Source organism: Phocoena sinus, chromosome 15 (assembly GCF_008692025.1).
Source record: "Phocoena sinus isolate mPhoSin1 chromosome 15, mPhoSin1.pri, whole genome shotgun sequence".
Taxonomy (NCBI): domain Eukaryota; kingdom Metazoa; phylum Chordata; class Mammalia; order Artiodactyla; family Phocoenidae; genus Phocoena; species Phocoena sinus.
Window position 1 is genome coordinate 8,361,303 of NC_045777.1, and position 15,952 is coordinate 8,377,254.

Genomic DNA, 15,952 nt, shown 5'->3' on the forward strand with positions numbered 1-15,952 from the left:
CCTTTCCCCAACGCCATTCCATTTGATAAACAGATATTTTTAAATGCCAAACTGCACTGTAGTACAGTGACAAATAGAAAATAACCTCTTACCCACCTTTGGAGCGGGGCGCGAAGAAGCGTCCTCCGGCCTGGCGTCCTTGGAGCCAATTGAAGGAGACCGAGGTGGCTTCAGAAGTAAAGGAAAGCTTCGTTCTTTGACAAAAGATACAACAGGCCGGCTCTTCGCTCCACAGCACACGCTCTCCCAACGGGCGGTGCGCAGGACTGCTTTACAGTGTCAGCGGAGAGGGGGCGGAGTTCTCGCGGGATGAGCGTAGCAGTATGGCTGGCGATGCTCTGGATCCAAGCGCCCAGCGCAGCCGCTGCACACGGCCCGCCGCCGCCATCTTGAAGTGCAGTGCCGTGTGCAGTGTTTACGCATGCGCAGCCCCACTGAAGGCTCCTGAGCAGCCATTTCACGGTAGGAAACCTGAAGTTCCAGGTGCAGGACGTCTGCACGAGGTCTCCTGCCAGCCAGTGAAACTAGACCAAGCACAAAGGAAAAAGGAAAAAAAAGGTTAGACTTTATTTTATTACCCAGATTCTGTTTTTATTTCCCAGGAGTTGTTAATGGGCCTTGCCGTTAGAAGCCTAAATATTTCACAATGAGGGAATAATACCGTCCCGTCATGAAATAGAAAATAGAATATTCGATAGCCCTCAGAACTAAGGTATAAAAGTATGTTTAGTGGCATGAAAAGATGCTCATAATGGCCTTGACTAAACCGTGGGGAAAGTGGTGTGTACAACATGGTATGGCGCGCACGCACGCGCGCACACACGCACGCACACACACAGAACAATTCTGAAGAAAGTGCACCACCATGCTATTGCCGGTTAACTCTGGGTGGTGAGAACGATACGGTCCTTATTTTCCAGAGCTCAGCTCTGATACGGCCTCTTCTTTCTACCTTTTCAGTCCCTCCAAACACATTTGCTCACTCCCATGTTCAAACACGAGAACACCCTGACACCCACGGGAGATGCCGAGGAGCTTTTCCCAAACCAGGTTTGTCTCGGGGCTTCGTCCCCTCTTTTGGAGGTGAACACATATCCGCTCAACCACTTTGAATGCCTTTGCTCACTCTCACCCACACACTCTCACACGCACAGCTTTCTTGATGGTCTCTGCCTACTGAGTCCGTTGGTGCCGATGTCAGTGTCCCACGGCGCATCATATATTCGAAAAATAAAACAGACACCTGTGTGCACACCTGTTAAGCTAAAAGTAGTGGTGAGAACTTAAGAAGAAACCTGTGTGCAGAGCAATGTGGTTGAAACTGTGGTTTCTGTGCACCAGCAACTGGGTGAAACACTTGTAGGATCTGGGTACCTTATGGGGAGGGCAGTGCAGCATTAATCAGTAATATTCCTGTGTCCTTAGATCTTTCTTGGCATGAACTCCAGGGGTGGAGCCAGCACTCACGATGCTGGGAGTGAGTCACAGTAAGGCTGGGCATTGCGTGACTCTTGGGAGAGTGTCTAAAGCCGGTGTCAGAGATAACCTGGGGGTCCCTCCTTTACTGCTCCACCTCACCCCTTCTCATGGAGTATGAAGACATATACATGCTGCCCTCAGTCTGTCCTGCTGTATTAAGTGAAAGCTTCCCAGGTTTGCTAATCACTTTGCTAAGTGCATAATGAGGACATCAGTGCCAAGCACTCATGCTGGACATTGGGGATATAGTTTGGTTCACAAAACATGGCTGGCTGCCTTCATAGACTGTGATGGGGACATATAACCAGGCAGAACAATGAAGTGTGATCAGGGATCACTGGGACGACGAGGGTTAGGGGAGCAGGGGCAGACCCCCAGGAAGGGAGCTGGGAAGGATTCCCAAAGAAGGTGAAACTGGATTTCCCTTGTATCACTGGGTTCAACAGGGAAAGTGGGCTCAGCTCTTCAGTGACAAGCAGAGACAACTGAGTCTGGGAGAAAGGGAATATAGAGAGAAGACAGCGGGAAAAGAAACCCTCCAGAACGTGCGGACTTTATATTTCAGTGAAAGAGCGTGAACAGCGAGAGCAGTGAGAGCCACTGAAAGGGTTCCATCCAAGGCATAAAGTGGTCCCCGTTGTGTCCCAGAAAAGCCACACAGGCCACAGTGCAAAGACCAGACTGGAGGGAGGCATAGTACGTTGTGATGGAATATTTGGGGTCAGTTTAAAGTATGTGAATATAAATGTATATAAACATAAATGCCAAATGTTAGCAGTAGACTGCATTGCAGGTGATTTTTGTGTGTGTGTGTGTGCTACGCGGACCTCTCACGGTTGTCGCCTCGCCCGTTGCGGAGTGCAGGCTCCGGACGCGCAGGCTCAGCGGCCGTGGCTCACGGGCCCAGCCGCTCCGTGGCATGTGGGATCTTCCCGGACCGGGGCACGAACCCGTGTCCCCTGCATTGGCAGGCGGACTCTCAACCACTGCACCACCAGGGAAGCCCTGCAGGTGATTTTTATTTTTGTCTTTTAAAACTTAATCATATTTTCCGATTTTCATATGGTAAATCAGACATTTATAGAATTGGGGAAATTTTTTATTTTTAGTGTACTTAGGAGCAGGGCTAGGACATTGTTGGGAGGAATGGTCAGCCCTTAAAGGACAGTCTTCCCCCTTTGGTTCTGATATCACAGAGTTATGTTCTCGAAAGTTCGAAGGGGCCCTTGGACTCACACACAGACCTATGAGTAACTGCGAGGCCACAGGCATTCATGTGGGTTAACTCAGTTCCCTTCAGCAGCTCGGCTGGATTGGGTTATGGTTCCCATTTCCTGATGAAGAACCTGAGGCTTGGAAAAGTCAAGTCTGTGCAGCCACTTGTTGGGAGTTCCTCTCGTAACACCACAAATTGCTGTTGATAGGAACCTGACACCTGTCTTGTTCTTTTGTCTCTTTGTCACCTGGATGCGTATGTGTGCGTATATGTGCATGAGCTCGTTACCCCCTCGGGGGAATTGTGGGCATCCCTCTCATTCTCTTCACGTCTCATTAGGATTTACTGATAGAAAGTCAAGCAGCTGCTGCAGGGCCCTATGGAAATAGGTTTGAATCCCAGCACCACCTCTGACTTGTTATGTGACTCAAGTCAGCCTCTGAGTCTCAGTTTTCCCACCTGTAAAATGGGGGTGGTGAAAATACCAGCCCCACAGCGTTCTTGGGAGGATTGCAGGCTATCAGATGTATAAAGCACTTAGTGGGTGCCTAGCTCTTATAAATATCATCTATTAATATTATTTTTAATTCCCCCCCCAAAAAAGATTCCAAAGAACATTTTGATAATAGCGTAATTGAGATGAAGTGTTTGTACCATTTGACCTAGGAGTTCCAGGGTTAGAAATCTGTGGATATATTCAAACAGGGACAATAGCCAACAAGGAAGACCAGGAGAAGCATATTGACGTTAAAATACAGGAGGGTTTCCATACCAGATGGTCAACAGCTGCTTCCTCAGGCCCATCAATCCACCACCCAGGCTGCCTTGGCCTCTCCCTGGAACCATCTGGGGCATCCCAGGATCCAGAAACTAAAGGGTCAACAAAGGGTCCCACTGCCTGCTGCCTTCTGATTGGTACGGCCAACAGGGCTACTTTGAAGCTGCACCACCACCATCACCACCACCACCACCAGCTCAAGGATGTTTCCCTGTTTCATTTGCTTCTTTGCATGTTGTGTGTGTGTGTGTGTGTGTGTGTGTGTGTGTGTAGCACAAATCTGAAAGCAACCTAAGTGCTTCATAATAGGAGGCGCGTTAAATAAATTGTGGCATGTCCCTCCTATTGAACATCATGCAGCCTTATAAGAAAGAACGGCCGGGGACTTCCCTGGTGGTGCAGTGGTTAAGATCCCACGTGCGGAGGGGGTGTGGCCAAAAAAAAAAAAGGCACAGAAAGAACTGTTGGCTCTAAAGTGTAGACATTAAAGACAGCCAGCGAAGCAGGTCACCTGTGCGTATATATTGTACAATTCCATTTGTGCAAAATAAATGGGACATTTATAGGTGAGTATATGCAATATATGTATATATTTTTATATATGCGTATATAAAACATGCAATGCATGTACATAGTGTTCAGCTGATACCGTTCATTATTATTTAGAAAAACTAAACATCAACAGAAGAAAGACTGTATCTTCCAGTTTGGTACTATGTATCAAAAATGTAAAGACATCCCAAATATGCACATATGCTTACAGACTGATATATATATATGTAATTTGAGTGTAGGACATTCCTATGTACATTAGAAACTATGCGCAATTTTTACTTCCAGGAAGTGGAGCTGGAATGCAGGTGATGAGTGTTCAGATCACTTTGAGGTCTCACTTTACACTTCTGTTTAAAATTTTTGACCATGAGTACATATTACTATTATTTTTACATTATTGTTGTTGTTTTGAAACAGACTCCGAGCAAACTGTAGTGTGTTCTGGCCACCGCAAGGGAACTTGGTAAAAGGGGCCACAGGGGACCCTGGGAGCCTGCATTGTGCAAGGGAAATACAAGGTTAATACCCCTTCCCAGGCAGCCTGCTGCTGCAGCCCTGCAGTTAGGCTAATTAAGCAGTTTCATGAGTAGGACAGAAATGTAATTGGGGGGCTTCCCTGGTGGCGCAGTGGTTAAGAGTCCGCCTGCCAACGCAGGGGACACGGGTTGGAGCCCTGGTCCGGGAAGATCCCACGTGGCGCAGAGCAACTAAGCCCATGTGCCACAACTACTGAGCCTGCGCTCTAGAGCCCGTGAGCCACAACTACTGAGCCTGTGTGCCACAACTACTGAAGCCCGCCTGCCTAGAGCCCGTGCTCTGCAAGAAGAGAAGCCACTGCAATGAGAAGCTCGCGCAATGAAGAGTAGCCCCTGCTTGCCGCAGCTAGAGAAAGCCCACGTGGAGCAACAAAGACCCAACATGTCCAAAAAAAAAAAAAAAAATGTAATTGGCCGCAGACACCTGAGGTCTCAAAGGTAGATGCTGGAAGGCTCCTGGCGGGGTGGAGGCACCATCGAGAAGAGGAGCTCACTGCAGGGGCTTATCTAAAAGTATTCTCTTTCCAGACTTCGGAGAAGATTTGGAACAGTCTCCCCCCCACCTTCCACCCTGGGGGCATTCAAAGGATTGAGACCATGGGGGAACCAGTACAGAAAAGGGGTGAAAAACAAAGTTGAAGCTCTCCATTCATTGCATTTTTTTAAAGGGATACTTTTCCATTCATTGAGAAAGAAAAAGGAGTCTCTCTTGACTGAATAAATAAATTGGACTCTTTCAGGGTGAGAAGTTCTGAGCCAAGGCCTGGGGATGGAATGGTGGGTTCTCCAGGAGCTCCAGGCTGGTGAACTGGTACGAACTTATCTTACATACAACACCACCTAACGTTTCGTGGGGGCCTGCTGTGTGCCAGGCGCTGATCTAAGGCGCTGATCTGTTAATCCATTCGACCCGCACCTCCCAACGCGATGTGCACTACCATATTTTAGAGTCTAGGACATATGTTTTTGACCTTTTATAACTAGAATTACCAGAGTTAGCAAATAAAATTCAGGACCCCAATTAAATTTGAAATCTGGATAAACAATGAATAATTTTTTCATATAGAGATGTCCCAAGTAGTATGCCCCAAAAGAGATACACTGATCCTAAAACATTATTCATTTTTTATCTGAAATTCAAATTTAACTGGACATCCTGTATTTTATGCAGCAACTCTACTTAAAACATTTCTAAAGTCCCTGTAAGTCTTAGAGTCAGTGGGTTATTTTATAATTAGTAACAACTTTTTCTTTCTTACTGGTTCATGGTGTTACCTTTCGGTGGCTTCTTGGAGTGGTTGAACTGTGATACTATTACTCCGTTAGATGAGCAAACTGAGGCTGGTGGAGATTAATTCACTCCCCGAGGTTGCAAAGCCAATGGCACAGCCAGAGTTTGAGCTCCGGCAGGCAGCTCTAGGACTGCACGTGTGACTACTGCGCGTCTGGCTAAGGAGGGGCACTCCTAACGTCCGGGAGCAGTGGAAGGGATCGTTAGGAGCCACTTCGTTGCATTTCTGATTTTTCTCTTTTTTTCCTTAAAATTCTGTAAAGCCTTTTGGGTCTGTATCTTTAGTTTCCTGCATAAGAAGAGTTAGGATTCAAGTTCAAGTCATAGATTACAGAGTCTTGACTTTAAGAGTTTCTCTGGTATTAAAAAATGAGCTCCGTGGGGAAGGCGCCCAACCGTCAAGTGGATTCAGATGGCGGTGGAGCCTGTGAGTCAGAATGGAGTGTGCAGCAGGGCAGAGTGCTGACCCTGGTCTAGCCAGGAAGGGATGGGGCTTAAGGAAACAGACTCTTAAAATTATCAGTCAGCTCGTAACAAGTGTTCAAATCCCAGCATTCATGCGTCCAAAAAATATTTATTTAGGCTTCCTATATGCCAGGACAGTTACAGAACTAGAGACCTGGCAGCGAAGGAAACAGAAAAAAAACTCCTTGCCGTCATGGAGTTCAACCTTAGAATGGTAAAGACAGGAGATGAATAATCCAGTTATATAGTAGGGCAGAGGGTGATAAAAATTACGGAGGAAAGTAAAGCAAGCAGGGGAGAGAAATAGGAGGTGATGGGAGTTGTAGGGGTTCCAGAGAGCTCTGAGTGGAAAGAAGACATTTGAAATGAGTAGCATTGACCACCGCCATTGTCGAGTGATGTAGGAATACACTAGGCCCCACCAGTTACGACGTCTGGAGCAGTGCTAGAGGTATTTCTTTTCTGTTTTAAATATAATTTAATTGTCAGTTTTATAGCTTAATTTTTAATAATGGCTGTGTTTAACAACTGGATCACAAAATCCCTTCAGATCTATCAGTCGGCTCTTATGAGCCTGTGTAAGTCAACTTCAGCTCACTTTCCACACCTTGTTTGCCCATTTAATGCCTACCTGTCCTTCAGACCTCAGCTGAGCAGTCAGGGAATTCCCAGAGCACCCACCCCAGGCCCTGTCACCCTTGTGTTACCTAATTATATGTGTGATGATTGTTGTATGGTTGCCTTGACCCTTTGCGAGGTCAGCTCTGTGAAAGCAGAGTTTCTGGTCTGTCCCGCCTCCCGTGCCATTCACAGGGCTTGATGCACAGTAGGTGCCCAAATAATCTTTAAGGGACGCACGAATGAATGAGATATTTCCATTAAGGCTTTCCCTGCCTCTTAACATGCACAAGTTTTGGTGATAGTGTAAAGAAATTATTTAAAACTTTGTGCCCAAACAGTGAATCATTTATTAAATAAATGGCCCACTTCCCAGCTCTTTACAGGAGCTCAGTCTTTTTATGTCGTGGACCCTTTTGGGGGCTTGGGGAAGCCTGTTATGCCCTTCTCAGAATGGTTTTTAAATCTTTAAAAATGCATAGGCTTGCAAAGAAAACCAATTATATTTAAACGCAGTTACTAAACAAAATTTTTTAACAAATATGTACTATGATAATATATGTGCTTTTTTATTAACACACTAAATGACAAGACCAATATGAAGTCTAATAACAGTGGAAATAACTATAAATGATATTTCAAATGATCTGTAACTGATGTGATATGAAAGTATCTGGTTTCCACTGGTGACAAAGTTTCAATACTGCTAATTTTCTCTCATTTTAAAAATGAGAATAATAATATTCAGGTTAGCGTTATATGTTTATCTGTTTATCCTGAATTTTTTCCAAGGATCACTTGGGGAGATCCATGGGCACCAGGTTAAAGATTCCTATGGAGAGAGCAATTAGCACAAGGGTTCAAGGGAATATAGATCAAAGATCTCCACACAAGAAAGAGGCTGTACAAATGAAAAGCCAAGATTTGCTGTCAGATGTTCCTGAATTCAGACTCTTATGCCTGCCTCCTACAGGCTGTGTGACCTTGGACACATTCCTTAACTACTCTGAGCCTAAGTGTCCTTATCTGTAAAATGGGGCTAATGGTGTCACCTCCAAGGAGTGTTCTGATGCTTAAATGATGTAGAACTGTGCCTGACATGTAATCGATGCTCAGAAAATAGTAGCTACTATTTCTGTTTTACTTATGCCAGTGTTTTTTGACTGGGAAGCTCCAGTGCTTTTAACAGAATCAAACTGAGTCATTGGTGACTTAAGGGAGGGAAACTATCCCTGTGACTATTGAAGCTTGAAAACTGTAACATGGGACAGAGAGCAGAGGGCACATGTATCTCAACTGATTCTGCTAAGAGGACTTCAGGCTTTTTATCAGGAAAAGACTTTGAGCAGAGCTTCTGGAGCTAAAAGGCTGAAGAGAAACACACACTGGTGCTAGAGCCTTGCTGGTGAGATCCACCCTCCAGATTCTGCAACCAGATACAGTTTGGGTGGTCCTCTGGCCCAGTTTACCCAGGACTGCCCTGGGCAGTGCTTGCAGTTTCCATGTGATTATTCATAGCCTCGTTTTCACTCTTCATAGCATCCCAGTTTGTATGATATATTAGATAGTCACTGTAGGTAAGGAGTACCCTTCTCTCTTAGCTGCCAAGCCCCTGATGAAATTCCTTTGAGGGAGCAGTTAACGTATTTTTTCCTCCTTGGCAGAATTCAGAAAGGGAGCTTGCAGGCCCTGGAATTCTGATCCTTTTCTTCCAGGGTTCTGCAGTCATCCTTGCATATGGGCTTTGGAGGCAAAGAAACCTGGAATTAGGGTAACCAACCATCCTGCTTTGCGTGGGAGGGAGAGGTTTTCCAGATGCAGGGTTTTCAGTGCTAAAACTGGGTCAGTCCTGGGGAAATCGGGCCGGTTGGTCACGCTATCTGGAATCAAATCCTGACTCTAGTAGCGACCATTTGCGTGACCCTGGACACGTTATTTTTTTCTCTCTGAGCCTTACTTTTCTTGTGTCCCAGTGGGGATAACAATGTTTACCCCCACAGTATTATTATAAGGATTAAGTAAGATAATATTTTTAATAAGGATTAAGGGAAGCAATATCTAAGCACCCCTCCAGTGACTTCCATCCAAATAAAACTTAATAAAATAAAACCCAAAGTCCTTTTCGTGGCTTATGATGTCCTACGCAGTCTGGCCCTTGGGTACCTTCCAACTTCATCCTCCATGTCTCCCGCCTCCCTTTGCTCCCTTCGCTGCAAGCACTGGCCTTTGCTCTGGTCCCTGCACACCTTGCTTGTTCCTCCTCTGGGCCTTTGCACTTGGTGTTCCTTCTGCCTGATGCTCTTCCCCAGACATCCTCATCACAGCCTCTACACAGATGACATTTTTTGCAGAGAGTTCTTCCCTGGACACCATCTAAAATAGCTTCCCCCTCCTGTCACTCCCTATTCCTTTACATGGCTGTATTTTTTCCCTCACAGCATTCGTCACCACCTGATACTATATTATAAATCAACACATTAGTTGTTCATTACCTGATTTCTCCATTAGTCTGTAAACTCCCTGAAGCAGATACTCGATTTCAATCACTGACTCCACCGCCCCCACCGCTATATCTTGAACAGTGCCCAGCACAGTGCATGGGCCAGCAGTACTTTTAGAAAGAAGTGAACACATCCTACACAGCAACAGGGTCTCCTGAGTTTGGGAAATGGTATCCATCCTTGTGGCTGCTCCCCCGTAGTCCTTTGGGAAATGCTAGGAAGGTCTGCTGGTACCTATGTGTGCTTCGTGTGATACTTAGCAGTTCACTTATCAATGTGACTGGCAGGTGCTGTATCATTTATAAATGAAAGATTCAACAGTCCCCCCTGTTAAGCCCTCAGACCCTCTTCTGTTGCTGGAGTCCATTTCTGGAGTGACGGTGAAGAGGCATCCTTTCTGAGGCAGGATGTGGGGTGGAAGATAATTTTGAAAGTCAGGATTAACCTAAAATCACATTATCCAAGTTACGCTTGAAAATCCCTTGAGCCTGAATCTCCCGTGATGTAGGTATGGCCTGGTACATACAGCTATGGAATCCTTTTTATGCACGGTTTAAGGTTGAAGATCCTCTGAGCTGGACTAAACAGACAAGCCACAGAGGAGCCTGTCCACACCTGTGTGCTTGCAGGCACGCATATCTCCTCGTCTTCAAGACGGCTCTGTCCCAGCAGTAGATGGTGGAATGGTGGGGAGCTTGAAAGTGGCCTGCTTATCATGGGACGTACCTCCATGTGCTCGAATGTTAAGTCTCTGTGGCCTTGATACGAGTTCATGGATTTGTTTGCAGTTGTGAGAATTAACTGGGAGAGTGGGATTTGTTGGTGAAAATGTGTGTATTTTTATGGTAGGAGGGAAGGGGGGTGGATGACCTTAACTTCAGCCTAAAAATTAAATGCACATATGATGCATTTCGATGGACTCTACGATCACCTGTATTTTCAAGTTTTAAAGATTTCCAAGCCCGTCATAAATGCCAAGTGCTATACTAGGTTCTAGGAAAAGAGGAAGGATAGAATCATTCATTCATCCAATGTTATCTGCTATATTCCAGAGTGGGGAGGGGTGTACAGGAGTGAACAGCTTCAACAAAGTCCCTTCCCTCAGACCACTTACATCCCAGGGGTGGAGACGGCAGACAGGTAAACAGATACGTCCTGGCTGGAGAGGATGTGGCGAAGTTGGGAACCCTGATACGCTGCTGGTGGGATGTAAAATGGTGGCAACCACTTGGAAAACCATCTGGCAGTTCCTCAAAGGATTAAACATAGAGTTACCTTATGACCCAGAAATTTTACTCCTAGATATATTCCCAAAAAAGAATAGAAAACACATGTCTATAACAAAAACTTGAATGTTTATAGCAGCGTTATTCATAATAGCCAAAAGGAGGATACAACCCAAATGTCCATCAACTACTGAATGACTTAAAAAATTATGTAGCATATCTTTACAAGGGAGTATTATTAGGCCATACAAAGGAATGAAGTACTGATGCATGCTACACCGTGGCTGGACCTTGAAAACATTAATGCTAAGTGAAGAAGTCAGTCACAAAAAGACCACATATTACATGATTCTATCTATAGGAAACATCCAAAAAGAGGCAAACCTAAGACAAAAAGTAGATGAGTGGTTGCTTAGGGCTTAAGAAAGGGGATAATAAGGAATGATATCTAAAGGGTACTGGTTTCTTTTTGAGATGATGAAAATGTGCTAAAAATTGACTGTGGTGATGGTACACAAGGCTATGATATACTAAAAACCATTCAGTTGTACACTTTAAATGGATGAATTATATGGTATGTGAATGATATTTCAATAAAGCTGTTAAACAAAACAAAACAATTACATCCTGGACCATTGCGGAGAAACTGACTATGGAGAAAATAGAGCAGAAGGGGAGGCAGAGTGATTTGGCAGAGAGGGGTGCTCTTCAGCTGAAGTGGTCAAGAAATTCCTGTATGAAGAGGTGGCATCTCGGCCAAGATGGAGTAAAGTGAGAGACTGAGCGTCGTGGGTGTCTGGGCAAAAAGTGTCTGGTAGAGGGTGCCTCGAGGGCAAAGGCCCTTCGGCAGGAGTGTGTGGCTGTGTTGAGGACCAGCAAGAAGCATGTGTGGCTGGGCAGAGGGAACAAGGGGAAAACTGCTGAGAGGCTGGCTTGGCAGCCACCCATCGCACGGCCTTGGGACGATGACCAGAGGAAACTCCGAGGGGCTGAGCAACCTGCCTGGAGGCCCACAGATAAGAATCCCCAACAGACCTGAAGATATGCTGTGAGTGGGCACCCAGTCCGAGCTCCAGCCGCTGTGCGGGGTGTCCACCATCATTTGCTGCCCTACCCGCTGTTCAACCCTTTGAATCTAATTGTCAGATTCACCGACTGAGTCATTTCACTATGAACTTGTGTTCCTACGAGGAAAGTGGCTGCACCCTTGCAAAGAAAATGTGGGGAAAAAACTGTAGTGTGGAAGTCGTGTCCTCATCTTCTGTCCAGAGATTTATCGAATGAGGGTGGATGCACAGTCCGGTTAGGTGCAGGTGAATGAGTGATGTGAGCATACAATTTCCTGGCGAGAGACTTCCATTTCTGAGTGATGAAAAAAAATTTACATGATACTGCTATTTCAAGGGGCAAAGTTATTTTCTCAATTTTCTTGGCTTAAAAATACAGAATGGGCTTCCCTGGTGGTGCAGTGGTTGAGAGTCCGCCTGCCAATGCAGGGCACACAGGTTCGTGCCCCGGTCCGGGAGGATCCCACATGCCGCGGAGCGGCTGGGCTTGTGAACCATGGCCGTTGAGCCTGTGCGTCCGGAGCCTGTGCTCTGCAACGGGAGAGGCCACGACAGTGAGAGGCCCGAGTAACCGCAAAAAACAAACAAAACATACAGAATGGCTTTGGGGAGAGTCAGATTTACTATGTGTTTGGCCTAATATGAGTCAGTAAGTGTTGGCCTTGCTACAGAAAGCACCCTTCGTGTTCCCAGGTGGTGGTCTCCCACGTTTCTAAACGGAGGGTTAGGATGCCTACGTTCTGCCGCGGTTGTGTGATGAGGTCGCTGGTGATGGAATAGAATGAGGTCAGGAAATCCATTGAGACCAGTGATGAAGAGCAGGGCTGTGAGTCGAGAGTCCCACGCTGGAGTTCTGGATCCACGACGGCTGGGCCGTGGGCTGGCTCAGGGCTGCGCTGGGGCCTGCTCTGCCAGCGCGCAGGAGCTGGTGATCGAATCTTCAGGAATCTCACAAGCTGGTGGTTAAACACAGCTTTTGAAAAAATTAAATTCTACACACTTACGATTAAATGAAGGATATTAAATACAAAGGATATGCTAAGTGAACGAAGCTAGACACAAAAGAACAAGTGTGTGATTCCACTTTTATGAGGTAGCTGGAAGAGGTGTATTCATAGAGACAGAAAGAACAGAGGTTCCCAGGGCCTGGGGGAGGGAGAAGGGAATGGGAGTTACTGGTTGATGGGGACAGAGCTTCTGTTCGGGATGATGAGAAGGTTCTGGAAATAGTGCTGATGCTTATGCAACACTAAATGTACTTAATGCCACTGAATTGTACACTTAAAGATGGCTAAAGTGGTCAATTCTATGTATATTTTACAACAATAATGCACGTGTGTGTTGTATATGTATACACATATGTATTTACCCGTTGTGTATATATATAACTTAAAGGAAACAGATACTCAAAATTCTTCACTTTCTAATGCTTTTCCTACATTTTACTGTTGTTCTTGAGGTTATTTACATGTATGGTGGAAGTAATAGTGGTACTATTGCAGATCTCCTCTCAGCGCTATGTTCAGTGGCCAAAGCCCGAACTGAGCAGGAAAAGTGACCAGCTGAGCCCCTTGAACCTCAGAATCATGAAAAAAATAAATTATTCTTTTAGGCCACAAAATTTTGACATGGTTTGTTACTCAGAGTGATACCCAGAACAATCTTTGCTTACCATCAAGATTATGTGAAAGAAAAATATTTTTCTACTATATTTAATTCATTAAAACGGTTGCTTGATTGCTTTGCTTTTTTTTTTTTTGGCTGCGTTAGGTCTTCGTTGTTAAGCACAGGCTTTCTCTAGTTGTGGCGAGCGGGGGCTACTCTTCGTTGCAGTGCCCGGGCTTCTCATTGCGGTGGCTTCTCTTGTTGCGCAGCACGGGCTCTCGGCGCGTGGGCTTCAGTAGTTGTGGCTCACAGGCTCTAGAGCGCAGGCTCAGTAGTTGCGGCACACAGGCTCAGTAGTTGTGGCTCATGGGCTCTAGAGCGCAAGCTTAGTAGTTATGGCGCCCGGGCTTAGTTGCTCTGCAGCATGTGGGATCTTCCCGGATCAGGGCTCGAACCCGTGTCCCCTGTACTGGCAGGCAGATTCTTAACCACTACGCCACTAGGGAAGTCCCAAACAATTGCTTTTCTTGCACTTAAACTGAATTCTTACTAATTCAGGTTGGGTGAGGTTGGGTGATGGTGTGAACGAACATTATCAAGAGATTTAGAAACCTTGATTTTTTTTTTTTTTTTTTTTTTGCGGTTACGCGGCGGCCGCGGCCTGTCCTGTTGTGGAGCACAGGCTCCGGACGCACAGGCTCAGCAGTCATGGCTCACAGGCCCAGCCGCTCCGCGGCATGTGGGATCCTCCAGGACCGGGGGCACAAACCCGCATCCCCTGCATCGGCAGGCGGACTCCCAACCACCGCGCCACCAGGGAAGCCCGAAACCTTGATTTTAATTGCTCGCAGGCGACGTGACTTTGGCTGTCTTCTTCCTCTCTGGACCTCAGGGTCTTAATCTGTAAAATAAGATTAATCTATTAGATTAAAACTTACTAAGCACCACTACATGTCAGGCATTGCACAGCGCTTGTTGTCTTCTCTCATGAGGCTTATCCTATAGCAGGGTGCAACAGTCAAGAAAAAGATAAATAAGCCATTTCAACAGTATTAGAGAAGTGCACAAAAGGAAACAAAACCAGAGGAAATAGAAGAATGGGTAGAAGGAGGTGTATGTACTTTACACGGAGAGCTGAGGAAGGCCTTTTTAGGGAGGGGATATTTGAGCATCAGTCTGAATGCAGGACAAGCCGCCTGTATGAAGAACTGCGGGGGTCGGGGGGGGCAGTAAAAGAGCAAAAAACTATTTGGGGGGGTGGCTGAGGAACGGCAGAAGGCTGCCATGGATGGAGCCAAATGAATAAGTGAGACACATGAATGAATATAGAGATGAATGTAGAGACATAAGGGCCGAAAGTAAGCAGCTTGAGGAGAGCTTGGGCCACACAGGGCCTTGTGTTAGAGGCCACTGTTGACCTGTATCAGTGGTTTCCAACCTTTGGGCTGTAGTCCCCAGCAGTGACGAAAGCTGATGGATGGATTCACGAAGAGAGGAAATTATTAGAAAGACCCCAGATTTGGTATATACATAAAATAGTATCTATCAGTTAAATACATGGATCTCACTTCTCGTGTACCACCAGCTTTTAAATGTATCGGCAGTGTTGTTGTAGTTTCCCAAAATACAAATACACTGCAACAGCCCTTGAGAATTTACAGTTATGCATTTGCCATTATATGTTTCTCAGTCAGTGAAAACTCATAGCTTAACTATATCATGTGACTATGAAACGTCTGGTGAAAAAAAAAAATGAGCTCATATTCCAACCTGGAAGGACACACCTTCAGAATGTCTAGACACTTCTGCTTCTAAAATGTAGAAGATTCTGCTGCAAGAAAATGTGTTACGGCACAAAGAGCATGTGGTGAGTTTAAGATTATTATTATTACTATAGCAAGAGTTACTGAGTACGCACTGTTGGCTGGGCACCGTTATATTCCTCTATTTCAGTTACTCATCTGGTCTTCAAAACAATTTTGTAAAGTAAGCATCACAATATCCATTTTACAGATGTGGTAGCTTAAGGTTCAGAGGTGGTAACTAAATTGACCATGTTTACCCAAGTAGTAAGTGGTAGAGGAAGAGGTGAAGACCTGTCCTAATAGAAACGTGTCAGTTAGGTATGCCTGTGTAACGCATCACCCCAAGATTCAGTAACTTAAAACAATAAGCATTTATTATTGATTCTGAGTCTGTGGGTTTAGCCAAGTGGTTCCCCTCTTCGGAGTTAAACTCAGGCCTCTGTAGGCAGCTGTGGGTTGAGCAGGTGTCTCTCCCGATGTAGAGTGGGTTCTCTCACAGCTGAGGAGGTCGGCTGGCTGTAGGCTGGTCCGTGGCGGCTTTAGCTGAGACAACTGAGCCTGGCTCCGTGTGGTCTCTCATCCTCAAGAAGGCCATGCCAGGCCTGTGCTTATGGCAGTAGCAGGGTCCCAAAAACATGCACAGGATACATGAGACCTCTGGAGGTACAGGCTGGGAACTGGCTTACTGTTATTTTCCCTGCTTTTTGTTGGTCAGAGCAAGACACAAATCTAACTGATATTCAAGGAGTGGTAAGTAGACTCCGCCTCTTCATGGAAGGCACTGCAAAGGTGACATTGCAAAGGATATGA